Source organism: Muscardinus avellanarius, assembly GCF_963383645.1.
Source record: "Muscardinus avellanarius genome assembly, chromosome: 2".
In the NCBI taxonomy this organism is placed as follows: Eukaryota; Metazoa; Chordata; class Mammalia; order Rodentia; family Gliridae; genus Muscardinus; species Muscardinus avellanarius.
The window spans coordinates 97,496,795-97,516,018 of record NC_137787.1 but is presented as its reverse complement, the minus strand read 5'-3'; the positions used below and the strand labels follow the sequence as shown (position 1 = coordinate 97,516,018).

Here is a 19,224-nt window from a genome sequence, read left to right as displayed (position 1 = left end):
GAAAAATAATTTTTTCTGAGAAAGCCAAACAGAAAAATGAAAAAAAGTTTGAAAGTGATTCTGAACAATTTAAAATGCCATTGCTTTTTCCAGGGACTTCTTTGTGGGAACAAGAACAAGGAAAATGAGCCTATAATGATGACACTAGGATTTGAGTGCACACCCATTGTTAAAGGGTCTTCTGAAGCACCAAAATGATGCTCATTATAATTCCTTAGTTCTGTTCCATTTTTATCCTGGTGAAATAAGTTATGCCTTAAGAGCTCAACTTCATTGTACAATTTGCTTCTCTTAGTGATAATCTGTTTTTCCCTTTTTCTGTTTTCCCAAAATGGGGTGTTCTTTTACTATGTTTCTATTTCTTTCCAAGCTGACAGGAAAAAAAGTGTCTTCTAGTATTTTTGAAAATGGAAACATGAAAGAAATATGTCAAAAATAACTGTTCTTCAAGTAGCATAGTTCATCATTATTTTCCAGAGGGCAAATTCTGATATTTTAACCTTTTGTTTCTGCATAAAAATTGAAAAAGAAAATGAGGCTTAGGAACATTATATGGTTCTAGATATTAAAGAGGGAAAAAACTAGGATAAACTGAATTCAACTGTCATACAATTTATAGAAAGATTATAGAAACCTTACTGTGGAAATGGAAAATGTTTTTGAAATCAATTAGTAGGCTACATTCCCAGTTTTCTATTGTGTATTTCTTAATAAGTATTACAGGTTTAAGATAATTCCCATCATTATTATTTTTTATTTTTTAAGTTTTGAGGGCAATGTAATATTATGATGAAGAGAAACCAACACGAATAACCTGTGGAGTCGTATTCTTGCACTCTGAGGTCTGTTATTTTTTTATATAATTTCAATATAATGTAAGTTAATATTTATTGACCACATATTTTGAACAAGGTATATTTAAGAACTATTTCCTTCAGTCTTTGCACTAATCCTGCTACACATGGTGAAGAAGAAACTGATACTTCAAATGTCTAAGTCATTTGCACAAAGTTCCATATTTACTGTTGAGCTGGGAATGGACCTTAATTGAGGCAGACCAAATACTTTTTTCTTTAAAACACAATATTTATTTTAAGGGCAAAGCTTGTTTTAACTACATAATTTTACCATCGTTAAGTATATCTTTTCACATTTTAGAGAGTATGCTAGCACACACTTTTTATTAATGAACCTTAGAAGAATTAGTGATCTGAACAAGTTTAATTAAATGTAGAGGTCATGATCTTTCTTGCTTCTTGTTCTAATTTGCTCACAGAAGACTCTGTTAAGCCCAAATCACTTTGCAATGAAAATGTTGCTTTCTTAAGTCACGATATCTGACCACTGAGCTAAATGTTTTTATTGTAGGTTTTTTTTGCACAAGCTTGTGGTGGAAATCTGCATTTGTTTCTTTGGGGTGGTTTTTTAAAAAAATGTTTGTTCTTCCATGAGTACTCATGTTATTTTTCTAGTATTTAGAAATTGGAGATGGAAAAATATTTTAGCCTCCTTTCATGTGTCTGGAAGATAACATAGACAATTACTTGCTTGTCAGTAGGAAACGAGAGGGTTGTTCTTCCAACTGCTTTGTGTACTTTCAATGTTACATCATTATAACAATAACAGCAAAAAAAATAATAGCTTTGACAACAACATAACTCTCTGGAGCATGTCTTATGTAACAAATATGGTGTGGAAAATACTTAGCGCTTTCCTAACAACACTGTGCTGAGATGTTTTATACTTGTCTTTTCACTCTGTGGTGTCTGCCCACAATGGCCCTGTTTTCTCTCAGATACCCTGCTCCTGTTTAGTGCAAATGAAGATTTTCTTCAAAATGGAAAAAGGACTGATAATCTGAGCTCACGCCTCACTTTTTCCTTTATCTACCTACACATGTTGCATAATTTTAACAAGTGGCAAGATTTTAGCATAATGCCCCTGCATCCTGCATCCTAGGAGCATCTTCTGTGCTTGGGGATGACAGTGTTCACAGAGAAGGCAGGGAGCTGAGTCATCCCGCCTAAGGTTTAATTAACACTCTCAGCACTTTAATGGACATTTCCTAAGAAAGAGGAAACACGTATTTTATAATTTTTCTCTATCTCCTGTGTGAATTTAAAGGTTGTATTTACTATTATTTTAACAAATCTCCTTTGACAATCAATAGTATGACATATGATAATGGAACCAACTCATAATGTGTTTTTCTGCCTCCCAGGGCAATACTTTAGAGTCAGACACATAAATAATATTAATGTGCTTTTAAGTGTGACAGTGGCATGCTACTTAAACTTCTGAGTTACAGGTTTCTTATCAGGAGATAAGGAAAATGATAGCTGGTTTTCCATACTCTTTGAGGTTTACAGATAGATAATATGTATAAAGTGAATACTAGAATATTATTTAATATAATACTGATGGAGGAAGAAGAGGAAGAGGAGGAGGAGGAGGAGGAGGAGGAGGAGGAGGAGGAGGAGGAGGAGAAGGAGGGAGAGTTAAAGTTGGATAAAGGACCAGAAGGCCAAAGGTCCCCTGCACTTTTACAATGTGATTGGGAAACAAGAGTATATTTATAAGATATCCAGGAAAATCTCTCCCCCCATACAAAATAAGTTATTAGTCAATTTTATAGAAATAAAATGTACTTTCTTTACTGAAATATGTCTTTTTTCTAGTCTAGTAGTACTCCTCCCAAATAAGGCATCCTATAAACACCTTCAAATGACTAGATTTATGGACCTGTCCGTCCCTACCATTTGTAAACAATTTAGAAGAGCAAGAAAGGCAAAGATATTTATTATGGTTGTAATGGAGCTGTGGTTTATTTTTCTCTATTCCACTAAATTTTGTTGAATAGGAAAATTAAAACTAATAGGCATCTTGTTACAGATTTAACAAGTCTTTATTACAAAATCAGTAGAAAATAGAAAGAGTAAATTATATATTAGCTAGGTGGTGCTTCTTTCCCTCTGGGCAGTGCACTTACAAAGTGCAGGGGTCAATAATCTACCTGGCTTCTGCCCTTTCTTTATGGCTCTAAAATGCCCCTGATAGAGTCACTGTGGTCTTAGGATTTTTAAAAATTTTCTCTACATATTTTTAGGGCTAAAGGCTTTAGTATGGATAAAAATTAGGACAAAGCAGAATGAGAGGAACTCTGCATTATGACAGCTGCCACCCCTCCCTGCCCGAGTGGCTGCGCAGCTCCCAGGCTCTGACTGCTTTGTACATTTTAGAAAGTAATACCAGAGCAATTTTCCAATACCAGCACAATATTAAAAACTGTACTAGGGCCATTTTAAAACTCTGTGGGAAAGAACGGGAAACTATAAATGGATCGAGCAAAACCAAACACAATTCAAGGAAAATTTTAAAGAAAATGGAAAACCATGTGTTTGATTTATTTCACACTCTTGTTTTTCTTGTTTCCAAAATCTATGTATGTATAATTTCTTCTTATTATTTTAACTCCAGCTCCCTCACTTTTCTGCAATGCTTTAATTCGGAAGGAAGCTTATAAAATTGTATGCACAAAAACCTTCAAAAACTGGGCATGTTGGAGCATACCATAATCCTAGTACTTAGGAGGCTGATACAGAAAGTTAGCAGGTTTGAGGAGAGGAGCCTCAGCAACATAGAAAGACTTTAAGCAACTTAGAGAGACTCTATTTCAGAATGAAATATAAAAATCACTGGCTACGTAGCTCAGAGATAGAATGCCCCACACACATACACACATATACACCAAATAAAGAACTTCCCAATAATGTTTGCACTTTAAAAATGTTTTATGTGTATAAATATATACATATATATATCAAAGTGCTTACAAATATATGTGTATAAATATTTAGTAATTCATTATTTATCACACAGTTTTCTCTATTTTCTAGCTTTTGTCCTCATTCTACATACTTTAAAATCAAACTAATGGTATTCATAAGATCACATATTCTTCAAGAGAGGTTTGCATATTTCTACATTTAAAACCATTCGTATATCTGAAAGGACGTATGGTTATCTTCATTTATTCTATGAATCTTTACAAAAATTTTCCATTAGAGCCGGGCGTGGTGGCGCACGCTTGTAGTCCCAGCATTCGGGAGGCTGAGACCAGAGGATCGCAGTTCGCGGACAGCCTCAGATACTTAGTGAGGCTCTTTGCAACTCAGTGAGACCCTGTTTCTAAATAAAGAATAAAAAGTAGGGCAGGGGGTGTAGCTCGGAGGTCAAATGCCCCTGGGTTCCATCCCCAGACCCACACACACAAAAAAAATTCCATTAAATAATACAGATTTTTTAAACTTACGGCTCTCCTTGGGAGTCTGCTGAAGAAATTTATTAAACAACAATATTGATAGCAAAAAGGAAAGAAGGGCTTGAAGATGAAATTCCAAACTGCTGTGTACTTTTCAGAAGTTGTCTTTAGAGAGCTGCCTTGGGTTTAGGGAACCTATTTGATCTTTTATTGCTTCAGCTCCAGTTGAGTGGCTCAGGGGAGGTAAGAACTCCTGCAGCTCCCTCTGACACAGGGGGAATGGGAGCCTCATTGAAAGTGGTCCAAACAAACCCTCATGATCAGACAGTGACGCAGATCCTTGTATTGTCACCAAGAAGATCTCTAAAGGGACACAAGGAAGACTTAGCAAAGAAGCTACATAAGGCTAAAGGGTAATCAAATCTGAGTTTCATTATAGTCTTATATGGTGCATCTAAAATACACTATATTTCTATGCTTGATCCTTCTTTCTAACTTGTTATGGATGTAGGATCCACTAGGGATGTCAGTGCAGAACACTGCCACCACAAACATATCAAAGTCAATCACTAGGCCAAAAATGAGAAGGACAGGATGGGGTGGAAATTGGGGAAGGGCTAAATGAGTGAAGTGTGCATGTATGCCTCTACCATCTTGTACCCCATTAAGATGTATGACTACATGCAGCAATAATTTTTTTAAAAAAGGAGAAATACCTACCTGTTTTCTGATTGGTGATCCATAATTAAGCAACTGAAGTAAAGAAAAATTACCTTTCTTTCAAGGTTTTCCAGCATTATTTCTGAGAATGGCCACAGGCAGTGACATTTCATTACTGATGACTCAGTGTTGTCAGCACTTAGTGTTGCTTGTGTAAGTTGTGCTTCAGGGAAACAGTTCCCTCTGATGTTTAGTGCTACTTCTCAGCTCCAGGCCTCTGCCCCACCTCTCCAAGCGAGCAGTGTTTAGCAGCAGATGGGAGCCTGGATTTGCCTCTGGATGCCTTATCTAACTGGTCAGTCCCTCAAGCTGCCTCCTGCTTTTCTTTGACTCCCCCTGAAAATCAGAGGAGGTGAATGATGATGATGTTCTATAATCTGGACTGAAAGTTCTGGTTTCTTCTGCTAAATTGATGTTGGAGCACTTGTCAGAAGACAATAGTTCATTACCCTGTGGATTGCGGAGGAGTGTTTTACCCCTTGTGCGCAAGGATGAATATTACTCAGAAGTAGTCTTATTTCCAGAACCATGTAAAGCACTGCAGGAAGGGTTTCTCATTTCATGCTTTGGTATAGAAAATGAAACTCTGATAAAACCAGTCTCTGTGCTGCTCCATATTTTGAAATTTAATATGCTTGTTGTCATTCTTCTTTATGTAGTCTGATTTCTTTCATTCTCAATGTTGTCAACTTGGAGTACAAAATAAGGGCTCTATTGTTTCTAATATTCTCCTTCTTCTTTCCTCTCACCCTAGCTTTCTACTTTCTCCTGTTTATTTTATAACAGGAATTCTCAGTTAAAAATAATAAAATAAGCCAAGCTCAGTGGCTCATGACTGAAATTCTAGTACTTGAATTTCTAGTACTCCTGAGAGAGGAGAATTGCAAGTTCCAGGTCAGCCTGCACATTATTGAAACCCTGTTGAGAGAGAGAGAGAGAGAGAGAGAGAGAGAGAGAGAGAGAGAGAGAGAGAAAGAGAAAATATGAAAATGTAGCTTAGTGGCAGAGTACACCTGGGTTCAATGTTCAATAACCCCCGAAAATGTATAATGAGCTCCATACTTTCTTCACCCCTTCCCAATTCTCTTTTCTTCTTCTTTGGTTACATATCTATTGATTAAACTAACAGAGAATCAAAAATATTTGAAGAAGATATATCTAAACTGAAAATGCATAAATATTCTCTTCATTATTCCCTAAATAATGTATCAAATATTTACATAGAATTTATATTATATTAGGTATTATAATTATCTAGAGATAAATTAAGCATCTAAGAGGATGTGCATAGGTTACTGCCAATACTATACCATTTATGCAACATACTTGAGAATCGATCTCTTGCAGATAACCAGAGAGGACTGTATATCCCACATTTGTGGAATTTCATTCATAAGTACTTCTTTTTTTGAGACACAGTATGGTTTATTTTTAGCTGTTGTTAGTGCATTGTAATTATACACCATAGTTAGATTCAAATTGACACTTTGAGTCAATAACACTTGGTGTACTTTCTTTCCCACCCCACCCCATTCTCTCCTCTTCCCTCCCCTCTCCATATATGTTGGTGAGATTTGTAGCAATAACTTCATATACTGCTACAGATTATTTGAACTGTCCAGTTTTTTAATCATCCTTTTTCCTCTCTCTACCTTTCTCTCCTCAACCCATTACAACATTCTACTGAGCTCTCTCCTGGTTTATCTGAAGTCTCTTATGTTTAGTAAATACTTTCTAGTTTATGATTAGAATCATACTTTCTAGCCTCCATATAGAAGAGAATACATATAATCCTTGACTTTCTGATACTCATGATATTTCCTAGTTCCATCCATTTTCCTTCAAATGACCTGACCTAATTTTATTCCTTATGTCTAAATAAATTCCACTGTGTGTGCATACCACATTTGCATTACCCATTCAAAACACTTCTGTCTTCCTGAGAGATAGTGATTGATCACAAGTAAACATAACCACAGAATTTTTAAACTTTTTAAATATATAATTTTCAAAACTTAAAAGCACGGTTCTCATACAGAGTGTCAGAAGTTAATTAACTAGTGAGATTATAAGGCCAGTTCCAAGAGAACTGAAGAAGACAGAGAATGTTTACTTTATTGATCAACAATGGATGGATTTGGGTTAGATTGGATATATGCGCCTTTGAAAGCACCTTTATAAAGGACAAAAGACATAAAAAACTGGACAAAATACTGGACATATGCTTATCTAATTTCTATGTCTTTGACCTATTTTGAGTTTACTTTTATGTGGAGTGAGAAATGAGGTCTATTTTCATTTTTCTGCATATGGTTATCCAAGATTTCTCAGTGCCATGTTTTGAGAAAGGCTGTCTTTTCTCAGACTTTATGTTTTTGACATTGTTGCCAAGGATCAGCTGGATATAATCATGTGTATTGTTTCTCTGTATCTTCTTTTTTATTTCCTTATTGACACTTCTTTTCTGAAGAAAAAGCTTTTCTGAAGAAAAGTCTATGAGTAAGACATGAATGATGCAATAATACTTCTGCTTTGTGTTTTAGCCCATATAACTTAAATATGGTTTTAATGTTTGTGCCAATATATCCCCAAAATTTGTTTTGTGTGTGTGTGTATTTTCAATAAAAAATACATATGAATATATGTATATGTATGTACACATACAAACACACATTGTCAATATATATTCATATTATATATAATTCACTATTTATCATTCATTATATACACATTATATACATATGTGTATATATATATATAATGAAGCCAGGTGTGGTGGTGCATGCCTGTTATCCCAGTACTAAGGATCAGAGTTCTGAGGCCAGCCTAAGTAACTTAGAGAGACACCCTCAGCAACTTAGTAAGGCCCTGTTTCAAAATAAAAAATAAAATTGGGCTGTGGGTGTTTCTTGGAGGTAGAATGCCTCTGGGTTCAGCCTTCAGTATAAAATTATAAATATAGCCGGGCTGGTGGTGCAAGCTTGTAATCCCCGGGCTTGGGGGGCAGAGACAGGAGGATCGAGCTGGTTCGGAGCCAGCCACGCTGGCTTAAGAGACCCTGTTTCCAAATTAAAAAATATAAAATATGTACCAGTATTGGGAACGGCCTAGGAACATTTGGGAAAGCTCTGATTATTAATATATTTCAAAAGAAAATAATTGATATACTTCAAAAGTAGTTGTGTCAAAATGGCAGCTGACATGGGTAAAGAAAGGACTTGATTTCTACCTAAAACAGGCAGCTATTCCAATGTAAATTGACCTAGCTCAAAATAATTAACAAGTCAATAGAGGAGAGCTAGGACTTTTGCTTTCTAAAGACAGATCTACATGATGATCTAGGGAGGATGGGGCAGGGTTTAACCTTGTCCTTCAGGAAAGGAGATGCCTTGCCACACCTGGCTGGGGGAGGTACCTTACAGGGTTAAGGGGAGGTACCTTACAGGGATGGTTACTACCTCAGGATTATGTGAACAAGATGGAGATCATGGGTATAAAAAAGGCTGAGTCCACGTGTAATTCCTTTGGTGTACTCATTCGAGTATTCCCTCCATGCCAGTCTATTATGGAGCTGTTCCTATTCTCTATATTTCTATCTTTTAATAAACTTCTTTAAATCTTCAGCAAGAGTTTGGGCTAATGTGTATTTATACTTAGCTCAGAACAAGAACTCGCATTTTTTCTCTGTTTTTCTGTTTGTGTGGTTGTGGTGGGGGAATTACTTCTCCCCACACACACCAAACACACTTCAACTGCAACATACTTGGCGCCCAATGTGGGGATATCTATACAGCTAATGGTAACTCCAGCCTACGGTGGCCCTAAAACTACTGCATCTTGAAGGTCAGTAACCTTCCCCAAAATGGAACCAGATCTCAGAGGATGACTAGATTGCTGATGCCAACGAGCTCTCTGGAACCATGGAGACGCCCTTGCCACTGACTACCTATGGCAGAATCTCCAGGGGAGGGGAGAATTCCCCATTAAATAGTGTAGGGGACAATGGCGGACTGAGGACCTCCTCCTGGCTTACTATACAAGGCTTAGTGGCCACCAGTACACGATCTGGGATCCGCACCCTTCGGGGGTAAGATCCTTGTGCCCTATGCCTACATAAGGGGAGCAGGGCTAGTGCTTGGTCCTTATAGAGGCTTCTCAGAAACCGCCATTGTCTTGTTAGGCCCAATGAGTGCCCATCCATTCTGCCCACATTATGGATGGGACACTGTTAAAATCCCTATACAAGGTTAAATCTAAAGAGAAATGCCCATGGCCCACCTTAAGAAAGGAGACGCAAGCCAGCAAATGGTAGTTTTTTTTTTTCTTTTTTTTTTTTTTCTGTAGTTCAAAACAGGTTCTAGGAAGATAAGCTAGTGTGTTTGGTTTTTAGAGACAGCATCTAGGAAGCGTTGCCATTGGCAACCATAGCCACATGTAAGAGTTCCGAATCTTAAAGCATGAATGGGTAAACTTTTCCAAGAGGTCAAAAAAGAAAGAAAGAAAGAAAGAAAGAAAAAAAGAAAGAAAGAAAGAAAGAAAGAAAGAAAGAAAGAAAGAAAGAAAGAAAAACAACTAGCTTAGGTTTCAGCCAAGCAGGCCTGCTAGGTGGTGGCTGCACCAAGCAGGGATCCTTTAGTATTCAACAGGCAGGAAAAGCTCAATTTGCATGAAAAAAGCCCTCAGAGGAGGCAGTTCAAAGAAAGGCCATGCCTGGCTGCTGGCGACTTGGGAATTTTTTAGTCTTTTCAGGAGTGAAATAGGCACAGGGAAGCACATTAATAAGACCATTTTTTTGGAAAATGGCAATATTTTCAACTAGAAACCTCATTGAGAGAAGGGATAGGTGCTGTGAAAGTTTGGGGAAAGCAGAACAGAAGGGAGGTGGCTCAACTTCATATCCACCCCAGGCTTTTTGGTGGAAAGTACAGCCACATACTTCTCCACGCTGGACAGCTGGACATCCCCAGCTGGACCATTAGCTTTAGGAAATATCCTAAATGCTAGGATAGACTGGTTTAAGTGCAAGGCTCTGACCCTTTTCCTCTCAGATGGGTTCCCAGCACTCCAAGGTGTAATCCGGATCTCCACTGGCATGTGTTCTCCAAAATTGGGAAAGTTTGACCCTAAAATGCTCAAGAAGAAAGCTCTCATATTTTTCTATACCCAAATATGGCTGCAGTATTCACTAGGGGACAAAGACACGTGCCCCCCCCAGAGAAGTCTAAATTACAAAACCATAAGGCAATTATATCTATTCTGTAGAAAGGAGGGTAAATGGACAGAGATATCTTATCTTCAATTGTTTTTCTACTGGAACATCCGGAGTTATTTAAAAGATGCAAGGTTGGGGCAATTGTGGTAACTGGGCAAAAACAGAATCTAAAGAACAAATAGGACAGAACAAACAGGAAGAGGGCCTAGTGGAAGCCACTGTACACGCAGGATCCCCTCTCGTGCCTATAGGACCAAACCAGACCAAGGTCCCTCCACATCAGGGTAGTAACCCCAGTAATGCGGGAGACCCAGGAGGTGCCCGATGCTTGGGGGCAGAGAGGGATGTTTCCTCTCGTGTCAATAGGGGGAGGAAGAACGAAGTTGAAGCTGGTCCACCAGCTCTTCTCACTAGCAGAATTGAAAGAAATTAAAAAGGATTTGGGAAGTTATACTACTGACCCTGATCATTATATAAAGGCATTCAAATTACTTAGTTCATTGTATGATCTTACTTGGAGGGATGACTCAAATGAGTACACCAAAGGAATTACACGTGGACTCAGCCTTTTTTATACCCATGATCTCCATCTTGTTCACATAATCCTGAGGTAGTAACCATCCCTGTAAGGTACCTCCCCTTAACCCTGTAAGGTACCTCCCCCAGCCAGGTGTGGCAAGGCATCTTCTTTCCTGAAGGACAAGGTCAAACCCTGCCCCATCCTCCCTAGATCTGTCTTTAGAAAGCAAAAGTCCTAGCTCTCCTCTATTGACTTGTCAATTATTTTGAGCTAGGTCAATTTACATTGGAATAGCTGCCTGTTTTAGGCAGAAATCAAGTCCTTTCTTTACCCATGTCAGCTGCCATTTTGACACAACTACATTTGAAGTATATCAATTATCAGAGCTTTCCCAAATCTTCCTAGGCCATTCCCAATACTGGTACAAAATAGGTCTGGGAGTGTAGTCCAGAGGTAGAAGGGCTTCCAGGAACCTCCTAGTACCACAAAAAAAAAAAAAAAAAAAAAATTATAAATATAAGTGAATAATACAGCCCTACTGATTATATATTTCAATATTCTTGTTTTATGATTTGCCATTAGTCAATTGAAAAGTTATAGGCTGCCAACAGTTGAATAGAATATAGTATAGCGATGGTATTTGTCATCTTCTCCTTGCTTTCATAATACTGTTTTAATCCTATACTTTGTAACCATGTTATTTAGCACATAGGCTTGTAAATGTTTGTTTCCTTAATGTTCAGTTCCTCTTTCTTTTTTTTATTTTTTATTTTTTATTTTTAGATTTAGAGAAGTTTATTAAATAGATAGAAATACAGAAGATAGTTACAGCCCCATACCGGAATGGCATGGGGGGGTTGGTCTGAGGCAATTCAAAACCCCAAGATATAGCACATGGATCGGACTTTTTATACCCATGACCTCCATCTTTTTCACATAATTCGGACATAGTCAACATCCCTGTAAGATACCTCCCCTTACCCTGTAAGGTACCTCCCCCAGCAAGGTGTGGCAAGGTGTCTCCTTTCAGGAAGTTTGAAGGTCAACCCCCTGCTTCATCCTCCCTAGACTATCATGTAGATCTGTCTTTAGAAAGAGGAAGCCCTAGATCCCCTCTCTTATTGACTTGCTAATTACTTTTAGCTAAGTCAATCTAAGTTTCAATAGCTGTTTGCTTCCTGACCAAAGCCAAGCCTTTCTCTCTCCAGGTCTACCATTTTGACACAATTATTTCTGAAATATATCTATTAATAATCAGAGTTTTCTCAAATCTTCCTAAGCCATTTCCAATACTGATACATTCACCCCTCTGTCTAGTAACTTCCTGACACCTGTCAGGCCAAAGGCAGATACAGAAAATACATTTTGAGTTTTACAATTTTATAAACATTTAACATGAGCTCAATTTTCATTAATTCTTCCCTCATTTCTATCACATGAATGTACCCCTTAGCAAAGGAATAAGGACATCAAGTCAGTCATAAACTGCTTTGAGCTGAACGGGGACGAAGTTGGGGGACCCAGCTTTAGGGTAACATTCATGCATCTAGTTAGCATGGGGGAATCAGATGGGTCCATGCCGTGTGTGTTTATGACCATCCAAAGGGCTTTAATAGATGTTCCTCTTGTGTGCTCATACCACCATCTGACGTCTGAAAGCTTCAACCCTTTGAGACAACACTCACAATACAGGTTAACCATGAAATCATAAACATAGTACTTAAATGAGAAATTAAAACCTGTTTTGCTGACTTAGGCGGAAACACACAAATGTGGGATGTATTTAGTGAATCCAGAAATTAGTGCAGTGGAGACCTGGAATAGGCTTTGGAGTAGTTTGAATAAAGATTTTAGATGATTTCTTATATGTAAATCTCAACTGTTGAGCTATATGAGAAAATATTGTTTTTGTATCTTTTACCTATATTACCAGTCCTATGGGAGAACTATGATTTGCCAAGCTGTGCAATATTAAGGAATGTTCTATTGCCACTGTGTCATTGCTGTAGCTAGAGGCTGTAAGATCTGTTAGCAACTGAACATGTAACAGTTGGAAAAAGACCAAAAATGAACTGCCTCATTGTTTAATTAATCCAGAAAAGTGGGTATAAGTAGGAAAAGTGAAAAAACACAAATTTGAGTGCCTGTATAATCCTGGAACTTAATGGTTTTAACTCCGTTGAAGACAAACTTAACCACTACTTTGGAAACTATGGGCCAAACATAAGTTTAAATAAAATGGCCTCCAGAGGTCTAAAGAGAGGTAGGCTTATTAGAAAACTATTTTCTCTTAACTATTAAAACCATCTTTACCTATGTAAACAAACATATCACAAACACTTTACAATTTTTTTAACCCTCTGATTTTCCTATCCTGGTCCTTTCTTTCCCATTTGGGACAATCTTAGGATAAACCTTACAACATACTTTCTTAATCTCATAAAATTTCCTTTGTTACAAAAAAAAAACCTTTATACTGGCACACTCCTTATATCTGTCTATTGTTTTTACGTACAAGCAAACCAAAAACCATACCAGTTAATAATGTTCATATACCAGCAATTTAAAAAAACATTTAAAAGAATTAAGTGTTACTTTAAACCTTATGAAGTTAAGAGCATTTTAAAGCATTGCATTTTGCATCTTCCCAATTTAATAATTGAATTATAAGACATTAGGTAAATATCACTAGCACCTTAAAAATCTTAGTTTTGCAAAAGGAATAATATTAACGAGAATGCATATATTATTTAGTCACATCCCTTAAAAACTGTATTATAAATTACCACAGAAATCCACAACATAATTTAAGCATCCCTAGTGTCTTAAACATTGATTTTGTCAAAGAAGAAAATAAATTTATTTAATCACATCTCACAGGGATCGAATCGGACATTTTTTCTGAGGTTACCAGTTTAGCTAAGACTGATTGAGATAAAGAAGAAAGAAAGAAAGAAGGAAAGAAAGAAAGAAATATATCTTTGAGCAATAACTTTAGTGCAGCCAGCTAAAGGAAAAAAACTTTTATTTTCTGACATTATGTCACCTTGTTAGCAGAGGAGCTGAAATTTCTGGTATGGCTAGGAATGAGAAAATGGAAGGTCACCCTGGACACAGCAGGCTGAAACTTGAGGAAAGAGATGGTTTATGTCTGGCCTGATAAGCCCCCCACCCCTCAACCCTGGCTAAGCTTTTGGACTTTGGCCCAGGAAAGAAGGGCAACACCTTAGATCTGGCCTCCAAGATCTCTCTGTGATTGCCTAAGGCTCTTTTAGTTCTAATTCAGGTGGTGGTAGTTGGGAGGACTCACTGGGAACCTAGGTCTGGGGACCCTAGTTCCCTTCAGAACTAGGGGGAACTCAGCCATTTAATGGTGCCTCTTTGCACCATGAGCCAGGCCTTGGAGGGCCTTTTGGGCCTCCTGGTTGAGAGAATTTACTCCAGACATGCTCTTGCTTTCCACCCTTAAACAGACTTGAGCCTAGGCTTCTGTGCTTGGCCAGAGTCCTTTTATGGCTTTTGTCCATCTGTCTTTCCCTTTTCAAGTCCCTGTTAACCCAAATTGGCAGCCTGCAGTATTAGTCTTTGTCTGAAGATGGCCTCCCATTCTACCAGGTAAAATTTTAAGAATTACAACACCTATTGTTTGACTTGGTGATGTAGTCTTACACTCAGCCCTTAAGAAAGAACTGTATATGGAGAGATCGAACTCTAAACTCTTCTCTCCAGGTGGTATAAGGAGGCCCATAGGCAGAACCACTTGGAGACTAATCTGGTGACACTGAGACCCTGTGGATCCCAGGCTGCTGAAGCTGTGCTTGGGATGGTCCAGCTTTACTGTGGCCGGGCTCAAGTGCCAGAGAACCTTTGCATTTTGGGAATTGTCTCAACCCTGTAATCATAAAAGAAACCTGGGTGGTCTCTGAAGTTAAAGAACAGCTGAAGATAAGCTACTTCTGTCCATCTTTCCTCCTTTTTACAAAATAGTTCTAGTTGCCAAATAGTGTTATAATTTAAACCTCCCTGACTGGGCCATGTATCTCTGTCCCCCAGCGCATACTATGGTCATACGTGGGTGCAGGAAAAAAAATGAGAGCTTTCTTCTTTAGCGTTTTGGGATCAAACTTTTCCCAGTTTTGGAGAACACATGGGAGTAGAGATCCGGCACTCACTTTGGATTTTTGGGATCCCACTTGAGAGAGAAAGGGTATGGTTTTAGTGGCCTGTCTGGGCAAGGTTGTCCACCCTTCCCAGAGCTTCCCCCTCAAAAACCAATTAAATATCCTAGCATTTAGGATATTGCTGGAATTCCACCAAAGACAGAGAGAGGTCTGTGTGGCTTTTCTCTATCTTCATGAAGTTCCCTGCACCCCTAAAGCTAGTGGTCCAGCCAGGGGCATCCATCTGGGACCGCATGGAGCAGTGACGTGGCATCACTGTCCACCAGAAAGCCAGTGAAAGCTTGAAGTTGTAGCCACCTCCCTTCTGCCTTGCAGTGGAAATTTCACTGTGCTTGTCCTTTCTCTCAATGAGGTTTACTAGCTGAAAATATTGCCATTTTCAACAAAATCTTATTAATTTGCTTCCCTGACAATATTTTCCAATTTCTGAGGGGCCTAAGAAGCCCAAGCCACCAGCCGTTGCGCGTGGCCTCCTCCTTAGCTTCCTCCCCTGAGGGCTTCCTTATGTAAATGGAGCTGTAACTGCCTGTTGAATGCCAGACAATGCCTCTTGGGTGTGGCCTGCGGCTGTTCACCTAGCAGACCTGCCTGTTACTTGGTTGAAACTTTTGACTTTGGCTTTTTCTTGAGCTTTTGGAGAAGCTTACCCATTTATGCTTCCATTAGCTGCTGGGGACTACCAATTTCCATAGTTCTCAGACCAACAGGGTGCACATGGCCGCAGCTGCTAATGGCCACGCTTCCTAGGTGCTGTTGATAAAAAGCAAGCTAGCTTATCTCCCTAGAACCTGTTTCTAACCACCAAAAAAAAAAACAAAAAAAAAACTTACTACCATTTTAGAAATGAGTTCTGGTTGGCATCTCCTGTTTGGGGAGCTTTCTCTGTCCATTTGCCCTCCTTTAGCTTATCTCCCTAGAACCTGTTTCAAACTACAGAAAAAAACTTACTACTATTTTAGAATTGGGTGATGGCTGGCATAGATTTACCTTTGTATAGGGCTTTTAACAGAGTGTCCCATCTGTGATATGGGCAGACTGGATGGGCACTCATTGGGCCTATCAAGCCTATGGTATTTAAAGGGTTTACTTCCTGAATGGGGATTTGACCATGGGCTAGTTCCTTGGCGGGGGGGGGGGTCCCCATGAACCAGAATTGGCTCCCAGATGCCAGACGGTCATGGTAATTCTGGGGGAACTCCTTATCGCTCCAGGAAGGTACATACCTTTTGGGGTGCAGTGGTACCAGGACCACCGACGAGATGCCCTGGAAGTCACTTTCAGAGATGCCATGATGCAAAGGCTGTTCTATAATTGCTTTAAAGCTCAACAGCTTGACACCTGGGGCTGAAGTTGCTGTTGCCCACTGACCCACTGGACAAAAAGTCTCATGAAAATTATTGTGCCACGTGCCCCAAGTTGCCCCAAGCCTTTGGGCGCCAAATGTGTTACAACTGAATATGTTATGGTTTGGGGAATGTTATGGTATGGGGGAAACTGTCCCCAGGGATCCCTGTTAGGGTCTCGGACACAATTTCCCTCAAACCACAACATAACCCAAAAGCCAGAAAAACACAGAAAAAATTCGTGTTCTTGTCCTGAGCTAAGGACAAGTATACATAGCTCGGACACTTGCTGAAGATTTAAAGAAGTTTATTAAAAAGATAGAAATACAGAAGATAGTTACAGCCCCATGCCAGAATGACATGGGGGGAGGGTGGTCCGAGCCAGTTCACCACCCCTCCTCTTTCTTTTATCAGACAATTTTTCCATTAATTCTGCTTCATATGGAAAGTTTACCATCATTTTTAAATTTTTCTTTGTGTGTGTGTTTACACATCTACACTAGTCCTTTTGCTTATTTTTATCTCTTCCATTCTTATAAAGAAGACTTTCTATTATAAGTATATATTAATTTTTTCAGGTTTTCATAGTTGTCTTTAAAATTAATTTTAATTTTTGCACACAGTGGCACACACCTGTAATTCCAGTACTTGAGAGGCTGATAAAGGAAGATTGCAGTTTGAGACCAAATTGAGCACTTTATTGAGAAACTTTATTGAGAAACTCAGCAACTTAGTGAGACTATGCTTCAAAATAAAAAATGAAAGGGTTGGGAAATGTAGCTCAGGGGTATAATATGCCTGGGTTCCATCCCTAGTACTAAAAAAAATCAAATTATTATGACTGTCATTTGCCAGGTTTTATACTTTAAAAAAGATTCATGTTTCTATTGTTTCCAGTGGTTTTATGCTTTTATTCTTTATATTTGTACATCTGAGTAATTTGATATTACTACTCATTTTGTTTCATTTTTATAAAAAGTCATATACATTCGCTTATATGAAATTTTATAAACAAAACATTATTAACTTGTATTCTTATGTCGTCTCAAAGATATTTAGCTAGTTTTATTTCCTTTTCAAACCCCCTATTCTTGTAAATATATCCTCTAACTGGAGATCTAGATGATTATCATTTTCTATATTTTACATAATTATATATAATTTATCAAATTTCCACATGGAAAATATTAATCTTGTCTGCTAATATATTTTTGCTTAAAATTTGGTACTTTTCAATTAATATTTTTATGGAAAATCACTCAAAGTAAGTTGGAATAATACTTTCAGTATCTGTTTACTGTATTGTGACAGAATTTCAAGTTCAGATACTTTTGTGTATTGAAGACTATAACTATTATTTCTAAATAACAACTCATGCAATTGGATATGTCTTTATCCAAGCTGAATATTTCTGTTAGTGACTCTAATTAAAGTTTTAGGTTCTTTACATACACTTATCTTTCCAGTTTTATGGAATTTTAAGTTTGTTAATGATGCATAAATTCATAAACTTAAGTGACTGTCCTTTTTAATACTAAGAGTTATTATATTGTAGAAAAATAAAATTGTTTATTTATGTATTTTTCTCATTAAAGGTTATTTGGGTAATTTCTAACTAAGTATTATTATAACTATTTAGATTATGAATTTTCAGTAGGATTCATTTTGTAAACATGTACACTCATTTTTTAAAAACACATTTAGAGAGTGGGACACCTACATTACTGGATAGGTGTATATTTATTGCTAAAAATGTTCAAACAGGCCGGACATGGTGGCGTACGCTTGTAATCCCATCGCTTGGTAGGTGGAGACAGGAGGGTCACTCAGGTTCAAAGCCAGCCATGCTGGCTTAGGAGACCCTGTTTCCAAATAAAACATAAAGTAGGTCTGGCAGTGTAGCCCGGAGGTAGAAGGGTTCCATCCCCAATACCATCAAAAAAAAAAAAAAAAAAAAAGATGTTCAAACAGCTTTAATAGTAGCACTTTATCCTATTCCAGGAATATATTTAAGATTAATTCTAATACAATCTCATCTTCAGAATTTTTTCAAGTTTTTTTTCCTTCTTAAATTTTAGCTATTCTGCTGGGTATATAGGTGTATCATATCTCATTGTGATTTTAATTTGCATTTGCCTGACAACTGATAGTGCTGAATAACTTTTCATTGGCGTAAGGGACATTAGGATATCTTATTTATAAATTATTTATTCAAATCATTTACCTATTTTAATGAGTTGATATTTAAATTATTAATTAAATATTCTTCATATATTATGGATTTTAGGACTTTTTAAAATACATGCAATGTTAACATTTTCTAGATTTTTAGCATACCTTTTTAACCTTCTTTATAATATTTTGTTCTATTATATAATTTCTTCTATTTTAGTAGAGGATCTTAGTTTGTTGATGTCCAATTTATGTTTTATTTTATGGCTCACATAAATTTTATCATAAGAAATATTTTCTTAACCCAGGGCCATACAATCATTTTTATTATATTTTCTCTTTCAAGTATTATAGGCTTATTTTTCACATTTAGATATATGGCTCATCTCAAATAAAATGTTGTCATGTGGTATAGTTTAGGAGTGTTTTAGGTTGAGTTCTCCCAAAGGCGGTTTCTGAGTCAATCATTTAAGTGTAAGTTATTTCCTAAGGTACTTTTAAGAGTTCCAGGATAGACCAATAGGGAGGGTAGTGAGGAAACATGACTGAAAAGAGAAAGAAGCTGAGCAGGAATGCCACTTCAAGTAAAATACTTAAGCTTATTCTTAAGAGAATCTCCAGAGTATAATTACATCACAGAGATATCTGTTCTTGAGGCAAAGAATCTAGGCTTGTGTCTCCTACCATTTAGTATTTCACTAGCTTCAGGCTGCCTGAATGGAAGGGGGTGTGTAATATTCAGGTACTCTGAGTTCTCCCTAGGATTTTGGAAAGGTGAGGTAAATTCCCAAGGGTAATCACTGGAGAATCTCAGG

General features: G+C 37.6%; 1 protein-coding gene across 1 annotated transcript in view; it reads left to right on the top strand.

The window, feature by feature from the left end:
- THSD7B (thrombospondin type 1 domain containing 7B) overlaps positions 1-19,224 on the top strand; it is a gene marked incomplete at both ends in the record, with an annotated part of 783,939 nt that overhangs the window by 674,519 nt on the left and 90,196 nt on the right. The window lies entirely within an intron of this gene.